The sequence below is a fragment of the Lutra lutra genome, chromosome X (assembly GCF_902655055.1).
Source record: "Lutra lutra chromosome X, mLutLut1.2, whole genome shotgun sequence".
NCBI classification, from domain to species: domain Eukaryota; kingdom Metazoa; phylum Chordata; class Mammalia; order Carnivora; family Mustelidae; genus Lutra; species Lutra lutra.
The window spans coordinates 61,764,579-61,785,256 of NC_062296.1; the positions used below are offsets into that span (position 1 = coordinate 61,764,579).

Consider the following 20,678-nt stretch of genomic DNA (forward strand, 5'->3'; position numbering starts at 1 on the left):
GGCTATTGCAGTAATGCTGTACATGAATTTTGGTGCACAGATACATATTTTTCTTTTGGTATATATCTTGGAATTAAATTACTGGATTATAGGATATGCGGTACATAATAAAAACTCCTACTTTTCAAAAATGGCTATATAAATTTATAATAATATTAGCAATATATAAGGATTCTAGTTGCTCTAAATCCTCACAATACTTGCTATTTTTAGTGTTCATTTTAGCCATTCAGTAGGTATACAATGATATCTAATTGTGTTTTAATTTGTATTTTTTGATAACTAATAAGATTGAGCACCTTTTCACATATCCTTAGGAATAAAGGGAATATGTGCATTTAAGTTTATAAATTCCCTTATATGCAGAGCTTTAGAAGCATTTCACAAGTCATCTTGTATTTTAATTATTATTTAATTTGGAATATTCCCTAATTTCTATTGTAATTGCTTCTTTGGTTCATTGTCTATTGAAAACTTGTGTTGTTAAATTCCAAACACATGGGGATTTTCTGGTTATCTTTTTGTTAATGATGTCTGGCTTATTTCCACATATTCTGAATGAATTCATTCCTTTGAAACGTATTCTATGGCTCAACATATGATAAATTTTAATAAATGTTTTCTAAGCCCTTGGAAGTAATGCACAGTCTATAATTGTTGGGGTCAATATTCTACATGTGTCAAATTAGAAGAAGCTGGAAAGAATAAAACCAAAAGCCTCTAGAAGAGTTGTATAATATGACACATGAGATTGACCTACTTTGGCATGTATAGAAGAAACAGAAAATATTCCTGATCACAATAACACATAAGTTGAAATTAACAATAAAGGTAGAAAGAAAAAAACTACCACCTCTAAAGTAAAATACAACTTCTTTCCTGAACATCTATGAGGGAAAAATCATTTCAGAACTAAATAAGTACACTTATATAACTGCTATATATCAGATAAAAATTAAAGCATTACTCAGAGAAAAAAATCTTAGCCCTAAATACTTATATTAATAACCAAGAAAAAATAAAAATAAATTAATCAAACTCAGTAGGTTAGAAAGGAACACAAAATTAAACCTAGGGGAAGCAGAAAGGAAATGAAGTAAAAGCAGAAATTGTTGATATAGAAAATGAAATAGCTATATTTAACAAATAAATCAAATAGCTTATACTTTGAAAAAGTCAATAAAGTGAATAACATTATTGTATTAGGATAAGCTAAGCTTAGACTTTGGTTATAAACAACCTCTAAATCCTAGTGGTTTACCACATAGATTTTATTTCTTCTGCAAACAAATCCACTGTAGGTTTGAAGACTCTCCAAGACAAGTCTCCCACCCCCCACACTACTTCAGCAATTCGGGCTGCTTTGCCTTGGGATTATGCCCCATCAACACATGCCCTCCACACTTACTGTCAGTAGGAAAAAGAATCTGGAAACTTTCACAGGGGCTTTTCATCCTTTGCCTCCATGACTCCAAGGGAGATACATTTTATTATGCTTTGAATGAGAGCTCCTAGTCTACTATACAAGGAATGTGAGAAGCCAGTGGTTCTGGGGTAAAGGAGACATCATCTAGCATGGCCATTTTCTTTGCTTACAAGTCAAACAAAGCAAGAAATAGGAATATATTCCCTCCCTGACACTAGTGTCTCTTAGAAAACAATTAGAAGTGACATTACCCCTTCCAAGGGAAGGCCTTTAGAGGACATAGTATTACCAAAGTCATCAGATGTAGGAGGAACACCAATGCTATCGGGGAGTTGGGTGGTGGCTATCTTCTGTAGGCTGGGACTGACTTGAGGAGAAGCAATTACATAATTTGGTTCACTGGCAGCAGTGAGAAAGATGGCCGTAGCTCACCCAAGCATGGTAGGCCTATTTAAGCTGTTCTTTTTTTCCCTTCTTTTTCTCTCCTGCTATCTCTCTCCTCTTATCCCTCCACTCAAGCTACATAGTGTCCCCATCTGGAGATAGGTCACATTTAACAGTTGGCAGTACTTATCCTGTGGTGATACTAGGGGTATGGCTGATTTGGTTGTTAGAGGTAGCTGGAAGGTTTATTTTTGTCTTCCAATGCCCTAGGCCTGCTGTGTTTCAGGAGCTGAAGCTCTAGTTCCAATCTAGCAGAAGCAATTTTCAACTCCCTTTCAGGAAGGATGGTTTCAGGGAGGGACCTTGATTCTGGTCACCTACTCAAATGAAGATTTTAATTCCTTGGGGATTTTTTGGTTTTTGTTTTTTTTCTGGTTTTTGGTTTCGTTTGCATTTTGGGTTTTTTTTTTCTTTTTTTCTTTCTTTCTCCCCCCGCCTCACTAAACACCTGGTCATCTCTGGTTTCAACCCAAAGTACCAGCTGGTGTGTGTCTTTACCTGTGCTCTGTATTTGGGTTCTTGCTTCATTTTTTAGTTTTTGAGATGCTTATCTTGCCTGTAAGTCCAGTGTGTCTTTTTACTTTCCTTTCTTAATGTTTTATCCATCACTTCAATGTGCTTAAAGGTCAAAGCATGTTCTTACAATACCATCGTGACCAAAGTGTATTCCTATTTTAACAGAAAAAAATCCTTTCCTCCTTTCCTTTCTTTCTCTTTTTCTCTGTTGCAGCATTTAAGGTTTTCATCTTTATCCTTGGTTTCTCTAGTTTTACTAAGATGTTTATAGGAAATTTATTTTTATTCATCTTGTGTGCTATTTGGGATGCCTTATGCTAGGAAGATGCATGTCTTTTTTCAATTTTTGGAATATTTTAAGGTTTTATTTATTTGAGAGAGCTAGACAGAGATAGTGACAGAGAGATGACTGGGGAAGAGAGGGAGAAGCAGGCTTCCTGCTGAGCAGAGATCCTGATGTGGGGCTTGATCCCAGGACCCTGAGATGATGACTTGAGCCAAAGGCAGACACTTAAACGACTGAGCCACCCAGGTGCCCCAAATTTTGGAATCTTTTAATCACTACCATTTCAAGCATCAAGTCACCACCATTTCATCCATTCTTCTAGCATTCCTATGAAACATGTTTCTGCCTTTCTTTCTCCTATCCATCTTACTTTCCTTCTTCCATGAAATAAATATGGATTGATTGGATTTGTACTGTATGCTATGGGCAGTGACAGGCATTGGGACTAAAGAAGGAAATATATTCACAGAAAGGCTTGAAATACTGTCTCAAAGATATAGAGTTCAGAAAGTGATTAAACCAAACACTTTGGGACCCTGAAATAGAGAAAAAAGTAGGGAGTGCTCAAGAAAATCTCTCCTTCAGCTTCTACTTGCAAACTTTATCCCTTGACGCCAGTCCACAAATGGATCAACAACCGAAAGAGACTCCAACATAGATCCTTATTCTTGGTTTTCAAATTATTTGTGCCAGTTGGCTCAAGCTCGAAATTCTTAGGCAAGTTATTCTTGGAAGGTTCTTTCTATGAGGTCTCCCTCCCCACCCATTATGTCTGAAGCTCAGCAGTTGGTGAAGGTTCCTGAAACCGGAAGTTCCACTACTCTGGGGAAGGCAGTTTGCATGTCCTATATTTATTATTCCTATTCCTAGGCAGTATTTATGTTTTAATTTTATTGGTACCTGTAAACTAAAACGGTTGGGCTTTATTGACTTTAATATAAAAGTAAACGGCCAAAACATGGAGAAATAAACATTAGCACCTTTGGATCTGACAAGCTACTCTGTGACTTTTTATTTTAACGATCACCAGCTGATGGAAAAAGAAATAGAGTATTACTGACACCACAGGGATGATCCTGTGTCATTGTCACCACACCTTAGTCACTGAAAATCCTGCTTACTCCCCACAGATAATCACTATCCGATCTATAATATGTTAGATTTGTCTCTTTTTGGACATCTTAAAAATGAAATCATATGGCAAGCATTTGTATGTGTGTATCTGGGTGTTTTTTTTTTTTGGCTCTGTATTATTATGTTGCTGAGAGTCATTTATGTTGTTACATGTAGCAGTAATTTCTTACTTTTTTATTATATAATATTTCAGTACACAAAGGTGTACCCTACCAGTAGCCTACTATGAGAAATCCAATAGCTGCACATCCTTTTCAATATTTCGTGTTGTCTGTCTTTTGCTTTTAAGCCATCTTGATAAGTGTATAGTGATTCATAGTGCATTTCATTGTGTTGTGTACAGTTCTTTGAGTTTAAACATATGTATAGATTTGTAGAACCACCACCATAATCAAGGTACAGAATTGTTCCATCACCCCAAAAACACCCCCAGTATAGTTACAACCTCCTTCCATTAATTGCTGGTATCCACTGATCTGTTCTCTAACCCTATAATTTTGCCTTTGACAAATGCCACATAAAGGGAATCATACACTATATAATCTTTTGAGATTGGCTTTTTTCACACAGTATGATGCCTTTGATATCCATCCATGTAGTGGGATATATCAGTAATTTGTTCCTTTCCTATTCATGCATGAATATACCACAGTTCATCTTTTCAACTGCTGATAGACATTTGGGTTATTTCCAGTTTTTAGATATTATGACTAGAACTGCTATAAACATCCACAGGCAGGTTTTTACAAGGTTCTGAGATTTTATTGATCTCAGGCAGGAAACTGCCTAGTAGTGGGACTGCTAGGTCATATGATAAGTATAAGTTTAAATTTATAAGAAAATACCAAACCATTTTTCAGAGTGGCAGTACCTTTTTTTCACTCCCATCAGGTATTTATGAGAACTCCAGTTGTTCTGTATATTCACCAGTACTTGGTATTATCAGATACTACTTTCACTTTAGCCTTTCTAGGCTACAATGTTATTTCATTCTGGTTTTAATGTACATTTCCCTGATAGCAGTGATGTGGACCGTCACTTCATCTGCTTATCTGCCATCTGTATATTCTGTTTGGCAAAGTGTCTGTTCAGATCTTTTGCCCATTTTTATTTGGGTTATTTTTTATTCTTGAGTTCTTTAGATATTCTGAATATAAGTCCTTTAGCAGATATTCAATTTGTAATTATGGTCTCCTGATCAGCGGCTTGTCTTCTTTTCATATTAGTAACAATGCCTTTTGTAAAAGTTTTACATTTAGTGAAAGTCCAACTTGCCAATTGTTTCTTTATGGATCATGCCTTTGGTCTTGTATCTAAAAGCTCATCACCAAATCTAACATACAGATTTGTGCTTTATTTCCTTTATAGACATTTTAAATATTTATGTTTTACATTTAGGTCTGTGATCCATTTTGAGTTAATTTTTGTATGAGATGTGAGATATATGTCTGTGTTTTTTTTTTGCATATAGACTATTTGCTTTATAATTTTTTTCTCTGTGTTTCATTTTGGATTGTTTCTGTTGTTATGCCTTCATGTTCACTTACCTTTTCTTCTGCAATGAGTAAAATTTTCTTAATCCCATTTAGTATATTTAATATATCTCATACATTATAGTTTTCATTTCCGTAAGTTCAATTTGAGACTTTTTAATATCTTCCATGTCTCTACTTGACTTTTTGAGTATACAGAATATATTATAGTAACTATTAATGTTCTTACCTGCTAATTTTAGGCATCTGTGTTAATTTTGTGTTACCTTCTATTGATTGATTATCCTCATATGGGTCAGTTTTCACTGGAATCTTCTACTTCTTTACATGCTTGGAAATGTTTGATTAGATGCACAAGTTGTGAATTTTAACTTGGGTCTTGGATGTTTTTGTATTCCTGTAAATATTTTTAAGCTTTTACTACTGCTATATGGTCACATTATTTGGAAACATTTGATCCCCCATGTTTTGCTTTTATGATTTACTAGGTCTGGAGCAGTGCATACTATAGGGCTGTAGGGGAAGAAAATATAATTTTCCCTCTACCTTTCTAAGTTCTTGGCTGGGACCCTGTAACAAAAGAGATTAACAAGAAAAAAGTTTTAAAAATTATTTAATATAAGTTTTATGTGACATAGGAGCCTTCATAAATAAATGAAGACCTGAAGAAACAGTTAAGCCTGAGCACTTTTTATGCTAGGATTGATGAAAAGTGAGAAGTTATGGGAAAATATGATAGGGCAAAGGAGTATGAGCTAAGTGTAGTAAACAGGGAGAAACAGCAAAACCTGTTCCTTCAGGTTCTTCTGGGTGTCCCTAATCTGGAGATAAGAATGCTTTTTTTCTCCAGGTAAAAGGAGGACACCTTTCGCACAAGGGTCTTATGATCTGCTTCGGAAGATCAGAAAGTCCTTCCTATATACATGCCATTTTGTGAATTCCTTCAGCTTAAAATTTCAATATGCCAAGTTGCCATATTTTGCAGTAATGTGTCCTAAACCCCACAAGAGTTAATTATTCCCTTGTACTCAGGCAAAATCTTCCTAACTTGTTTATCCAATGTCCCATAAATTACAGGTTTTCCAATCTGGCTAATATAAGTAGGCACTGTTCCCAGCCTTGCATGAGTACTGTGTAGTACTTTAATCCTTCCAAATGATTGTTTCCCTGGCTTTACATAGTTTCCTATCACACGTGTTCTGCTATGCTGAACACTCTATAGATCTCTGGACCTCTGGAGTTCTCTCTCCCTGAATTTCTCTCCTCTCCAGTATCCCATCTTGTAAACTCCAGACATCCTGGTCTCCCTGAACTCTTAGCTCTGTCTCCTCAACTCAGGAAGTTTTCTGTGTTCTACTTGGGTTGTCCCTCCATGTGCCTCAGCCTGGAAACTCTCTTTTCTGAGTAACCTGAGTAATGACAGGATTGACCTCATTTGTTTCTCATCCCACAGGGATCATTGTCCTTCATCACCTGGTATCCAGTGTCTTGAAAACTGTCATTTCATATATTTATTTCTCTTTTATTTAGATGTTTCAAGTGTGAAGGTAATTCTAGTCCCTGTTACCACATCTTGGCCAGAAGCAAAAGTCTTAATTTGCCTTCTTTATTGCTAGTGAGTTTGAATATCTTATATGCCTGTTGGCCATAATATTTCTTACTATGTGAAATGACAGTTTATATGTTTTGCCCATTTTTCTACTAAGCAATTTGTCATTTCTCATTATTTTAGAAGAGTTTTTTTCTATATTAAAGATATCAAACTGCTATCTGTCATATATGTTATAAATATTTTATTCATTTGTTATTTGCTTTTCATTTTGATTTATTGCATTTTTATAATGGAATCACTTTCAGTTTTTTATTTAATCAGATTTCTTCTTCTCTTGATATTCTTCCTTATTGATTCTGCCACTGGAAAATGTACCAATATTACATGTACCCACACTGTCTTCTAATTATTTTATGATATTTCCTAAAATCATAAAGAATCATAAGGAGGTAAGGAATCAGAATGCAGGTTTCTGGAAAGACTATCTAGCCCAGAGCACTTTTCATGGCATTTTAAAAACAAATCCCTTTCATTTCTTCATTTCAATTTGCTGTTATTACTTAAAAGCAAGTGCTGGGACTTAGCTCAAATGGGCTGAAACAGTCTATATCCCCATACAACTGTTGTTTCCAACAAGAGTGCACAGGCTTCCTTGGCAGACTCCAACCAAAGGTTCACCTAAGGATCTTAGTCTGGGATCACAGTAGAATCTGTGAAAATATAGTGGTGATTAAGTGGACCATTTCTAGTAAGAATCAGTACATGACTAAAAAGCAGAGTGAAAAATCAGGTTCCATTATAGATTCTTCAACTGTTATTTTTCAGGACTACTTTTTCATGCTCTGTTCTGCTGCTTATATTCTTTTGTCCTTCTGGCTCTAGGGTCCACACCTTTCTCTAACCACAAATTTCCTCTTCTCTTTAGAGTTTTTTACAATGAAGGGTACAAGAAGATGCCACCCCAAAATATGACTCTTTGGCATGTAGATTATTTTGAGCTAAAGGCCATTTATAACCAGCAGACACTAGAAAAGCACTAAAAACAGGGCACGAGTTTTCCTTTTAAAAAGGAAATTTCTGGGGCACCTGGGTGGCTCAGTGGATTAAAGCCTCTGCCTTCAGCTCAGGCCATGATCCCAGGGTCCTGGGATCGAGCCCCACATTGGGCTCTCTGCTCAGCAGCGAGCCTGCTTCCCCCCCTCTCACTCTGCCTGCCTCTCTGCCTACTTGCGATCTCTCTCTGTCAAATAAATAAATAAAATCTTAAAAAAAATAAATAAAAATAAAAAGGAAATTTCCATTTATATAAAGATTTCCACTTATAAAGGAAATTTCCATTTGTAGAGCTCTCTCCCTTTCCTTATCATAAACAACAAGTCTTAACAATGGAGAAGGCACCCGACTTAAATCTGCCTGACAGACTGTACTAACCAACTCTCTTGACTACACTTTTTCTTGTCACCTTCCTGTAACTTGCCTGCCCCCACCCCCAGAAGCCCTAAATCTCTTTTCTTTTGTTTAGCAAAAGAGGTATATAAGCCTCAATCATCTGGCCACCTCCTTGAGTGTCATTTTTTGGTAAAACCCCTGTGTTGCACATATACTAATTAAAGCTGTTTTTCCTCTTGTGAATTTGTCTTTTATCAGTTAGATTTGTAGGCCCCAGTCAATGAAACTAAGATGGATAGAATGCAAATCATTTTTTTTCTCCCCTACACTACTCATGTTTACTTGTCCTTACCTCAACCCTTCATAGGCCCCTACCAATTTTAGGCAATGTATTGATAATACCTATGAAGATACAGAGAGGAAGATGGGTTCAGAAAAATATTTGAGGATGTATGTATATATGTATGTATGTATATATTTTTAAGGTTTTACTTATTTGACAGACAGAGGTCACAAGTAGGTAAAGAGGCAGGCAGAAGGAGGGGCAGGCTCCCTGCTGAGCAGAGAGCCTGATGAGGGGCTCAATCCCAGGGCCCTGAGATCATGACCTGAGCCAAAAGCAGAGTCTTAACCCACTGACCGACCCAGGCCCTCCTGAGGATGTTTTTAAATTAATATAATTCTTATGGTTGTGATTCTTGGGACCACAAATACCTAGATTTTCTTGGGTATCAGTTATTTCTTCTGACAGTAATGCTGTGTAACAAAGTGTTCCACAAATGGCTTAAAACAATAAGGATTTATTAACTTGTGAAACCTTGGGTGGATGAGAAAGTTTTTCTGGACTCACTTGGACTCACTTGTGCATCTGAAGTCAATAGCATGCTGGCTATGGAGCTCAGATCTTTTGGCTAGGCTCTGGAGGTTGGCTGATGATCAGTCACCCCAGTTAGGACAATTTAGCTACATAGATTGATGCACAGACCTCATTCTCTAGAAGGCCACATTCTCATGGGAAAGGCCTATGCATGAGAGAGCTAACGGGAACAAGAAATGATTTTCCATGCCCCTACCTGTTCACATTTCTAAAAGTCCCAATGACCAGAGCAAGTCATATGGCCAACCCCAGAACCAAGGAAGGGGCAGAAACCATACACAGAGTGGGAGGGTATTTTAAAGATACAGGGCAAAGAGCATAGACACAGAGAGGGTGTAGAATGGGGGCCACATCACACCTTGTAATGATGCCAGCTTTACAGTTTTATGTGGAAAAAGAATTCAACCAGATGCTTCTTCTCACAGACTCATGGCTTCTTTGGGCCATTCTGATTCCTCCTTTCAAGAGGCCCCCAGTCACAGCACAGAGCCTCAAAGATATATTCAGAATAGAACAAAAGGTGGGAGTCAGTTCCATTAAGGACACCCTTAAACTCCGGGGAGTAATTTGCTTTTCTGAGGCCTTTCAGCCTGGAATTGCTTTACATTCCTAGCCCTGGGTGCTTCTTCCAATCCTGTGGAGAGGTTTTTGAAAATACAGTTTCCCTGGTTGCATTACCCAGAAGTGCTGGTTGAATAAAGCTGTCTATGGGGCCTGAAAATACATGTTTTGAAAAGGCTTCCCAAGAGATTCTGTGGTGCACCCAAGTTAAGAATCAGTGCTTGGAAAGATCTCTTCACTGGCCTCATGTTTATTGATTTGGTTTGCCCTGATAATATGTTCATTCATTCGTTTCTGCGTACATGTAAAGTAGAGGTTTAACAAGGGCCTGGAAAATTTTGTTAGTGGAAAAACAAAAGAAAGCTTTGTGGCTTTGATTTTTTTAAACATTCAAGTAGCTCTTCAACTCCTGTCTTATAAGGACTTTGTAGATTTTTATTTACTTGTGGATCTTAGGTCCTTTCTCACTTTAAATACATAACTCCGTCAATTGGCTAAATTAACTTCAGTAGTCCCTGCTGGATTTAAGACATTGAAGCAGAAATCTTATTACTAACACACAGTAACAATCTAAGATCTGAGGAAATTAAAGCAATCCATCTATAAGAAGAGCAAACTTGTAGCTGGGATGTTACAAATTAGGGAAAAGGCATGCTGATGAGTCTTATGGCTCTTGACAAACAAGTATAAACCATGTCTATATCCTTACGTCTCAAACTTAAATTTGGCCACTGGATGTGTTGGTCACTTAAATGTGGAGTTAATTACAATAATTAAAATAATAAAATATTTGTTCAGCATTCCTCTGTGCTGGATAATTGGCATATATTCTCATTGAAAAAATTTGACAACTTCTCTTTGAGCCAGATCTATTATTATACTAATTTTACAAATAAAGAATTTAATGCTTAGTAGTTTTTGGAAGATCCCATGACTAGTAAAAGACAAAAACAGGACATAAATAATGTGCTTAGTGACTGAAGAGCTCATACTCTTTAACTATTTGACTATGTCCCTTTCCTCTTCCTTGGTTGTGACCCCACTTGCCACCCCATCACTAGCCTTTGAAATCATCCCTCATGTGCTTCTAGAAAGGAACTGCAGATCTGGATGGGCTCTTGATACTAAGTACTTATGCAGAAAAATTAATTTATTATAAGGGTATTAATAATTAATTAATAGGTATAATAATAATATATAATATTAACATAATTTATTAAAATAGTCTTAAATATCATTAATAGTTAATATCCAGTACTTAATTAATGTCAAACATTTAAAATGCATCAATTCACTTAATATTCACCACAATCTTATAAAATAAGGCCTAATATTATTCCCCTCTTAGAGATGAAGCAGCCAAGGCTTCAAATGATAGTGGAACCTGCAAATGGCCTCAGACCTAGTAATGAAGATTCAAATCCAGGCAATCTAATGTTCCAGCTTGTGATCTGAACTACTGCAGGATACCTTGAGGTGGCTTTGAAATTCCTACAAAAACACAGCTGGAGTGCAGGAAAAAACTGGAAGAAGCTAGTGTATCAAGTCATTGTCATACCTACTCTGTCTTCATTCTTTCCAGTCTCTGCAAACCAGCTCTGTAGGCTGCACACACAGGTGCAAGAGCAGCTGGCTCTGAGAAGTCCCAAACAGACCTTGTTCAGCCATTTGCCGTTGACAAAACCCAAAGGCAGAGAAATGAGTGGGGTTGAAACAAGAAAAGAATTTGTTTCAGTGAGGCCAACACTGGGAAGACAGGGGACTAATGTCTGCAAAGGCTGAAAGACTGTCTGCAAAATACTGAAAATACTTGCAAGTTTGTATAAGGAAAATCTGGGGAAGAGGTGGGTAGGTACATGCAGGTGGGCAGTGAGAGGTCAAATGGATCACTATCTTGAGGTCAATCACAGATGGGGTCTTGCTGGCTCAGGACAGTCCCTGTTGCTTGAAGGGGTAGTTTCAGTTCCCATCAGGTGATGCTTTATCCTCAGGGTCTTCTGCCTGAACCAAGAGATAAGCTAGAAAGAAGAACCCAACTAAAAAGTTTGAGGTCAAAATGGAGGCAGCCAAAGCCCTCTTTCAGCTCCTCAGGTCTCCAGTCACAAGGAGGAACAAGGCCAGCAACTGTTCCAATGATGTGTTTCTAAAAGCTAAAGCCTCTAGATAGAATGACTGGCTCTCTCAAGCCCACGTCTAGCATCCCAGCTTGGATCAGCTGTCCCCTGTGGTCCTATGAGCTGTGGTAAGGCACAATTGCACTGTAACAGCATAATGGATGACCATCTCACTGCCACCATATGCAAGAGGAGAGGGAATTTATTAGAAAAGGGGGAGTTAGGGGATGCCTGGGTGGCTCAGTGAGTTAAAGCCTCTGCCTTGGACTCAGGTCATGATCTCAGGGTCCTGGGATCAAGCCCCGAGTCTGGCTCTCTGCTCAGCAGGGAGCCTGCTTCCCCTCTCTCTCTCTGCCTGCCTCTCTACCTACTTGTGATCTCAATCTCTCTGTCAAATAAATAAATAAATAAAATCTTAAAAAAAAAAAGAAAAGAAAAGGGGGAGTTAGGGAGAAAACCCAAAAGAGGTACGCTCTAGGTCTGTGTTGGGGATTATTGATTTTTAACATGATAACATGATAACATGATAGCATGATACCCTCTAGTTCCATCCACATTGTCGCAAATGGCAAGATTTCATTTCTTTTGATGGCTTCATAGTATTCCATTGTGTATATATACCACCTCTTCTTTATCCATTCGTCTGTTGATGGACATCTAGGTTCTTTCCATAGTTTGGCTATTGTAGACATTGCTGCTATAAACATTCGGGTGCATGTGCCCCTTCGGATCACTACGTTTGTATCTTTAGGGTAAATACCCAGCAGTGCAATTGCTGGGTCATAGGGTAGTTCTATTTTCAACATTTTGAGGAACCTCCATGCGGTTTTCCAGAGTGGTTGCACCAGCTTGCATTCCCACCAACAGTGTAGGAGGGTTCCCTTTTCTCCGCATCCTCACCAGCATCTGTCATTTCCTGACTTGTTAATTTTAGCCATTCTGACTGGTGTGAGGTGATATCTCATTGTGGTTTTGATTTGTATTTCCCTAATGCCAAGTGATATGGAGCACATTTTCATGTGTCTGTTGGCCATCTGGATGTCTTCTTTGCAGAAATGTCTGTTCATGTCCTCTGCCCATTTCTTGATTGGATTATTTGTTCTTTGGGTGTTGAGTTTGCTAAGTTCTTTATAGATTTTGGACACTAGCCCTTTATCTGATATGTCATTTGTAAATATCTTCTCCCATTCTGTCAGTTGTCTTTTGGTTTTGTTCACTGTTTCCTTTGCTGTGCAAAAGCTTTTGATCTTGATAAAATCCCAAAAGTTCATTTTTGCCCTTGCTTCCCTTGCCTTTGGCGATGTTCCTAGGAAGATGTTGCTGCGGCTGAGGTCGAAGAGGTTGCTGCCTGTGTTCTCCTCAAGGATTTTGATGGATTCCTTTCTCACATTGAGATCCCTCATCCATTTTGAGTCTATTTTCGTGTGTGGTGTAAGGAAATGATCCAATTTTATTTTTCTGCATGTGGCTGTCCAATGTTGCCAACACCATTTGTTAAAGAGGCTGTCTTTTTTCCATTGGACATTCTTTCCTGCTTTGTCGAAGATGAGTTGACCATAGAGTTGAGGGTCTATGTCTGGGCTCTCTATTCTGTTCCATTAATCTATGTGTCTGTTTTTGTGCCAGTACCATGCTGTCTTGATGATGACAGCTTTGTAATAGAGCTTGAAGTCCGGAATTGTGATGCCACCAACTTTGGCTTTCTTTTTCAATATTCCTTTGGCTATTCGAGGTCTTTTCTGGTTCCATATAAATTTTAGGATTATTTGTTCCATTTCTTTGAAAAAAATGGATGGTGCTTTGATAGGAATTGCATTAAATGTGTAGATTGCTTTAGGTAGCATAGACATTTTCACCATATTTATTCTTCCAATCCAGGAGCATAGAACATTTTTCCATTTCTTTGTGTCTTCCTCAATTTCTTTCATGAGTACTTTATAGTTTTCTGAGTATAGATTCTTAGTCTCTTTGGTTAGGTTTATTCCTAGGTATCTTATAGTTTTGGGTGCAATTGTAAATGGGATGGACTCCTTAATTTCTCTTTCTTCTGTCTTGTTGTTGGTGTAGAGAAATGCAACTGATTTCTGTGCATTGATTTTATATCCTGACACTTTACTGAATTCCTATACAAGTTCTAGCAGTTTTGGAGTGGAGTCTTTTGGGTTTTGCACATAGAGTATCATATCATCTGCAAAGAGTGATAGTTTGACTTCTTCTTTGCCGATTTGGATGCCTTTAATTTCCTTTTGTTGTCTGACTGCTGAGGCTAGGACTTCTAGTACTATGTTAAATAGCAGTGGTGATAACGGACATCCCTGCCGTGTTCCTGACCTTAGCGGAAAAGCTTTCAGTTTTTCTCCATTGAGAATGATATTTGCGGTGGGTTTTTCATAGATGACTTTGATAATATTGAGGTATGTGCCGTCTATCCCTACACTTTGAAGAGTTTTGATCAGGAAGGGATGCTGTACTTTGTCACATGCTTTTTCAGCATCTATGGAGAGTATCATATGGTTCTTGTTCTTTCTTTTATTAATGTGTTGTATCACATTGATTGATTTGCAGATGTTGAACCAACCTTGTAGCCCTGGGATAAATCTCACTTGGTCATGGTGAATAATCCTTTTAATATACTGTTGGATCCTATTGGCTAGTATTTTGGTGAGAATTTTCACATCTGTGTTCATCAAGGATATTGGTCTGTAGTTCTCTTTTTTGATGGGATCTTTGTCTGGTTTTGGGATCAAGGTGATACTGGCCTCATAAAATGAGTTTGGAAGTTTTCCTTCTATTTCTATTTTTTGGAACAGTTTCAGGAGAATAGGAATTAGTTCTTCTTTAAATGTTTGGTATAATTCCCCCGGGAAGCCGTCTGGCCCTGGGCTTTTGTTTGTTTGGAGATTTTTGATGAGTGTTTCAATCTCCTTACTGGTTATGGGTCTGTTCAGGCTTTCGATTTCTTCCTGGTTCAGTTGTGGTAGTTTATATGTCTCTAGGAATGCATCCATTTCTTCCAGATTGTCAAATTTGTTGGCGTAGAGTTGCTCATAGTATGTTCTTATAATTGTCTGTATTTCTTTGGTGTTCGTTGTGATCTCTCCTCTTTCATTCATGATTTTATTTATTTGGGTCCTTTCTCTTTTCTTTTTGATAAGTCTGGCCAGGGGTTTATCAATCTTATTAATTCTTTCAAAGAACCAGCTCCTAGTTTCATTGATTTGTTCTATTGTTTTTTTGGTTTCTATTTCATTGATTTCTGCTCTGATCTTTATGATTTCTCTTCTCCTGCTGGGTTTAGGGTTTCTTTCTTGTTCTTTCTCCAGCTCCTTTAGGTGTAGGGTTAGGTTGTGTACCTGAGACCTTTCTTGTTTCTTGAGAAAGGCTTGTACCGCTATATATTTTCCTCTCAGGACTGCCTTTGTTGTGTCCCACAGATTCTGAACCGTTGTGTTTTCATTATCATTTGTTTCCATGAATTTTTTCAATTCTTCTTTAATTTCCTGGTTGACCCATTCATTCTTTAGAAGGATGCTGTTTAGTCTCCATGTATTTGGGTTCTTTCCAAATTTCCTCTTGTGATTGAGTTCTAGCTTCAGAGCATTGTGGTCTGAAAATATGCAGGGAATGATCCCAATCCTTTGATACCGGTTGAGACCTGATTTAGGACCGAGGATGTGATCTATTCTAGAGAATGTTCCATGTGCACTAGAGAAGAATGTGTATTCTGTTGCTTTGGGATGAAATGTTCTGCATATATCTGTGATGTCCATCTGGTCCAGTGTGTCATTTAAGGCCTTTATTTCCTTGTTGATCTTTTGCTTGGATGATCTGTCCATTTCAGTGAGGGGAGTGTTACAGTCCCCTACTATTATTGTATTATTGTCAATGTGTTTCTTTGATTTTGTTATTTATTGGTTTATATAGTTGGCTGCTCCCACGTTAGGGGCATAGATATTTAAAATTGTTAGATCTTCTTGTTGGACAGATCCTTTGAGTATGATATAGTGTCCTTCCTCATCTCTTATTATAGTCTTTGGCTTAAAATCTAATTGATCTGATATAAGGATTGCCACTCCTGCTTTCTTGTGATGTCCATTAGCATGGTAAATTCTTTTCCACCCCCTCACTTTAAATCTGGAGGTGTCTTCGGGTCTCAAATGAGTTTCTTGTAGGCAACATATAGATGGGTTTTGTTTTTTTATCCATTCTGATATCCTGTGTTTTTTGATTGGGGCATTTAGCCCATTAACATTCAGGGTAAGTATTGAGAGATATGAATTTAGTGCCATTGTATTGCCTGTAAGGTGACTGTTATTGTATATTGTCTCTGTTCCTTTCTGATCTACTACTTTTAGGGTCTCTCTTTGCTTAGAGGACCCCTTTCAATATTTCCTGTAGAGCTGGTTTGGTATTTGCAAATTCTTTCAGTTTTTGTTTGTCCTGGAAGCTTTTAATCTCTCCTTCTATTTTCAATGTTAGCCTAGCTGGATATAGTATTCTTGGCTGCATGTTTTTCTCGTTTAGTACTCTGAATATATCATGCCAGCTCTTTCTGGCCTGCCAGGTCTCTGTGGATAAATCTGCTGCCAATCTAATATTTTTACCATTGTATGTTACAGACTTCTTTCCCGGGCTTCTTTCAGGATTTTCTCTTTGTCACTAAGACTTGTAAATTTTACTATTAGGTGACAGGGTGTGGACCTATTCTTATTGATTTTGAGGGGGTTTTCTGAACCTCCTTGATTTTGATGCTTGTTCCCTTTGCCATATTGGGGAAATTCTCTCCAATAATTCTCTCCAATATACCTTCTGCTCCCCTCTCTCTTTCTTCTTCTTCTGGAATCCCAATTATTCTAATGTTGTTTCATCTTATGGTGTCACTTATCTCTCGAATTCTCCCCTCGTGGTCCAGTAGCTGTCTGTCCCTCTTTTGCTCAGCTTCTTTATTCTCTGTCATTTGGTCTTCTATATCACTAATTCTTTCTTCTGCCTCATTTATCCTAGCAGTCAGAGCCTCCATTTTTGATTGTACCTCATTAATAGCTTTTTTGATTTCAACTTGGTTCGATTTTAGTTCTTTTATTTCTCCAGAAAGGGCTTTTATAGCTCCCGAGAGGGTTTCTCTAATATCTTCCATGCCTTTTTTGAGCCCGGCTAGAACCTTGAGAATCGTCATTCTGAACTCTAGATCTGACATATTACCAATGTCTGTATTGATTAGGTCCCTAGCCTTAGGTACTGCCTCTTGTTCTTTTTTTTGTGGTGAATTTTTCCGCCTTGTCATTTTGTCCAGATAAGAGTATATGAAGGAGCAAGTAAAATACTAAAAGGGTGGCAACAACCCCAGGAAAATATGCTTTAGCCAAATCAGAAGAGATCCCAAATCATGAGGGGGGAGAAAGGGGATAAAAATGTTCAGAAAATAAAAAGAAACAATTAAAAAAAGAAAGCCAATAAAGAAAAAATATAAAAAGGAAATATATATATATATTAGATAAACTATTTAAAAAACATTAAAAAGAAAAGGGTAAAAGTTAAAAAAAATTAGCAGAAGAAGAGAAAAAAAATTGAAAAAGAAAAAAAATTAAATTAACTGCAAGGCTAAAGAATCATGGAGAGAAAGCCATGAGTTCCGTGCTTTGCTTTCTCCTCCTCTGGAATTCCGATGCTCTCCTTGGTATTGAAACTGCACTCCTTGGTAGGTGAACTTGGTCCTGGCTGGGTTTCTCATTGACCTTCTGGGGGAGGGGCCTGTTGTAGTGATTCTCAAGTGTCTTTACCCCAGGCGGAGTTGCACTGCTCTTACCAGGGGCCAGGCTGAGTAATCCGCTCGGGTTTGCTTTTGGGAGCTTTTGTTCCCTGAGCGCTTTCCGTAGAGTTCCAGAGGGCGGGAATGAAGATGGCGGCCTCCTGGTCTCCGGCCCGGAGGAACCGAGAGCTCGGGGCCCCACTCCTCAGTGCGCCCTCAGAGAACAGAGCCCAATGACTCCCGTCACCCTGCCTCCGGCTGCGCTCCGAGCTGACCGAGCCTGCGACCGGTTCAAGGTAACCCTGAGCTTAGAGCTCACTCCTCAGCTCTGTCTCTGTAGCCGGCTTCCCCGTTCTAATACCTGTAAGCTCTGCGACACTCAGACACCCCCGATCCTTCTGTGACCCTGCGGGACCTGAGGCCACGCTGACCCCGTGTGGGCTTCACCCCGGTTAAGCCTCTGGAGCGATGTCCCTCAGCGGAACAGACTTTTAAAAGTCCTGATTTTGTGCTCTGTTGCTCCGCCGCTCGCGGGGTGCCGGCCCCTCCCCCCCCGCGGTCTATCTATCTTCCCGTCACTTTGGATTCACTTCTCCACCAGTCCTACCTTTCAGAAAGTGGTTGATTTTCTGTTTCTAGAATTGCTGTTCTTCTTCTCTTCGATCTCCTGTTGGATTTGTAGGTGTTTGCAATCTTTAGATAAGCTATCTAGCTGATCTCCCACTACCTGAAGTAGTCTCAGCCTGCTACTTCTCCACCATCTTCACATCCTGCGGAAATGTGACCTTTTAACTGTCACTCTGAACTTTTCTAATCAGCACTATAGTGAGGTAATCTGCATGATAAAAACTCTGCTGTTGCCTTTCTCCCCCAAAACCAGCAGTCCTGGTCTGAAACAATCTTTTCTTTTGTTAATAGCTTCCTTTCCCCACCCTCCTGCCTATGAATACCTTCCATTTTTGTATAGCTCCTCAGAACATCTCTCTGCTTGCTAGATGGAATGCTACCCAATTCCCGTATCATTTAGTAAAGCCAATTAGATCTTCAGATTTATTAGTTGAATTTTGTTTTCTAACATATTATTAATAGTTTACTGTGTGTTCTTTCAGACTTTTTGCTGTAACTTGCTCTTTTTGTTTGTGATTTAGAAGTTTTATTTAAGTTATTTTGTAATTGTCTAAGCATTTAAATAGTTTTTTCCTTTGAAACAACTGCAAAGCAATTTTTTTTTCATTTAAACAGAAAGAAAAAAGAAATATTGGTACATTTTATTTTTATCCCTTCCCCCGTACTTAACTGTTTTTGTTAGAATAATCGGGGATATTAAACCTGGATTAGTTTACTTTATAATTGCATGTCCTTTCAAAAATTGTTTATTACATTCCATAACTATGTGAACAATTATTTCAGCACTGAACAGAAATATTACTGATCTCAAGTAGTCAGCACAATTACTTTTTTTTAAAAGCACAATTGCTTTTTTAAAAAGATTTATTTATTTGAGAAAAAGAGAGAAAACTGCTGAACGAGGGGTGGGGGGAAGGAGGGAGAGAGGCAGAGAGAGAACCTGGAGCACAGAGAGAATTCCCCCTGAGCACACAGCCCAATGTGGGACTTGATTTCACCACCCTGAGACCATGACCTGAGCCCAAGTCAAGAGTTGGATGCCCAGCTGACTGAGCCACCCAGGCACCTCTTACAATTGCTTTTAAATCATATTTTTTCTCTGTTGAAATTACTTGCAGTACACATTTTGGTTTGTTGGAATTTATCCTTTTTTTGAAAATATTACTCACTCTTTCAGCTGGGCTGCCGACTTGCCATCCAGACTGAGAAAGAACCAGAAACTTCAGGGCTATGTGAGCCATGGCCACAGCCTCATCGTCAAGCACCAGAAGCACTTAGGGGGCTGGGGTAATGCTGATGGCATGCATCACCACAGGATTCTCTTCCACAAATATCACCAAGGTTACTTTGGAAAAGTTGGTCTGAGGCATTACCACTTAGGAGGAACCAGAGCTTCTGCCCAACAGTCAGCCTTGATAAACTCTGGACCCTGGTCAGTGAGGAGACACAGGTAAATACTGCCAAAAACAAGACTGGAGCTGCTCCTATCATTGATGTGGTAGGATCGACCTACTACAAAGTTTAGGGAAGGGAAAGCTCCCCAAACAGCCTGTCATTGTGAAGACCAAATTGTTCAGTAGGAGAGCTGAGATTAAGGGTGTGTATGTGGGGGGCCTGTTTTCTGGTAGTTTGAAGCGACATGGAGGGAGGTTTGTTAAATGCTCACAAGTGCTTTAAAAAGAAGAAGAAGAAGAAGAAAGAAGAAGAAGAAGAAGAAGAAGAAGAAGAAGAAGAAGAAGAAGAAGAAGAAGAAGAAAGAAGATACTACTTAGAGCTATTTGTGGATGGTACACTCTCCTAAGTTCCAGCCTGGCTGTAAACAACTTTCTGTTCCAGCTTAAGTAGGCTTTCAAAATTTTGTTGATGATGTTTCAGTGTCTTCTGACAATTAGCATTACAGAAAAAAAGATCTAATACCAGCCTGATCTTTTAAAATTATTTTATCATATGTAACCTATTTTCCCCCTGCCTGGATAAGTTTATGATTCTCTTTCTAATCTTTGTGCTATCCTAGGGTTTTGTTTTGTTTTGTTTTGTTTTCATTTCAAAGCGAGAAACTTCTTTCATTATCTTCTCTGCTAGATGGATGACTCTGACCTAAAGCCTGGAGTTTTTCCTCTATTCATGTTATTATTTTTTTAAATTAATGCTTATGTTACTGATCAATCTATCACAGCTACTAACTCAGGAAATGAATCGGTGAGCCCCATATGCTGCCCTGGACAACTGCTCTGTCCTAAGGGATTCTGGTGGGGAGCTGGACAAATTGAAAGCACAGCTCCTGGTTGGGTTTGCTAGCACTGTTGCCAAACAAACTCATATAAACTCATTGCAAGAGAAGCCAATAACTCAAGAGACAAGGGTTTGAAAAAGAGACAGAGACATTTATTTTGAGTGCTGGCAGCTGGGCAGATGACAGGCTCAAGTCTTAACAACCAACCTCTCTGCCCACAAGATGGACACCTAGAGTTTTATAGGGAGAGGTTCAGGGTAGAACAAGTAAGAAAGCA

At 38.5% G+C, this 20,678-nt stretch overlaps 1 pseudogene; it reads left to right on the forward strand.

The window, feature by feature from the left end:
* The first annotated feature begins 9,457 nt into the window (after positions 1-9,457).
* LOC125091508 (60S ribosomal protein L27a-like) lies at positions 9,458-19,845 on the forward strand (annotated as a pseudogene).
* The last annotated feature ends 833 nt before the right edge of the window (positions 19,846-20,678 follow it).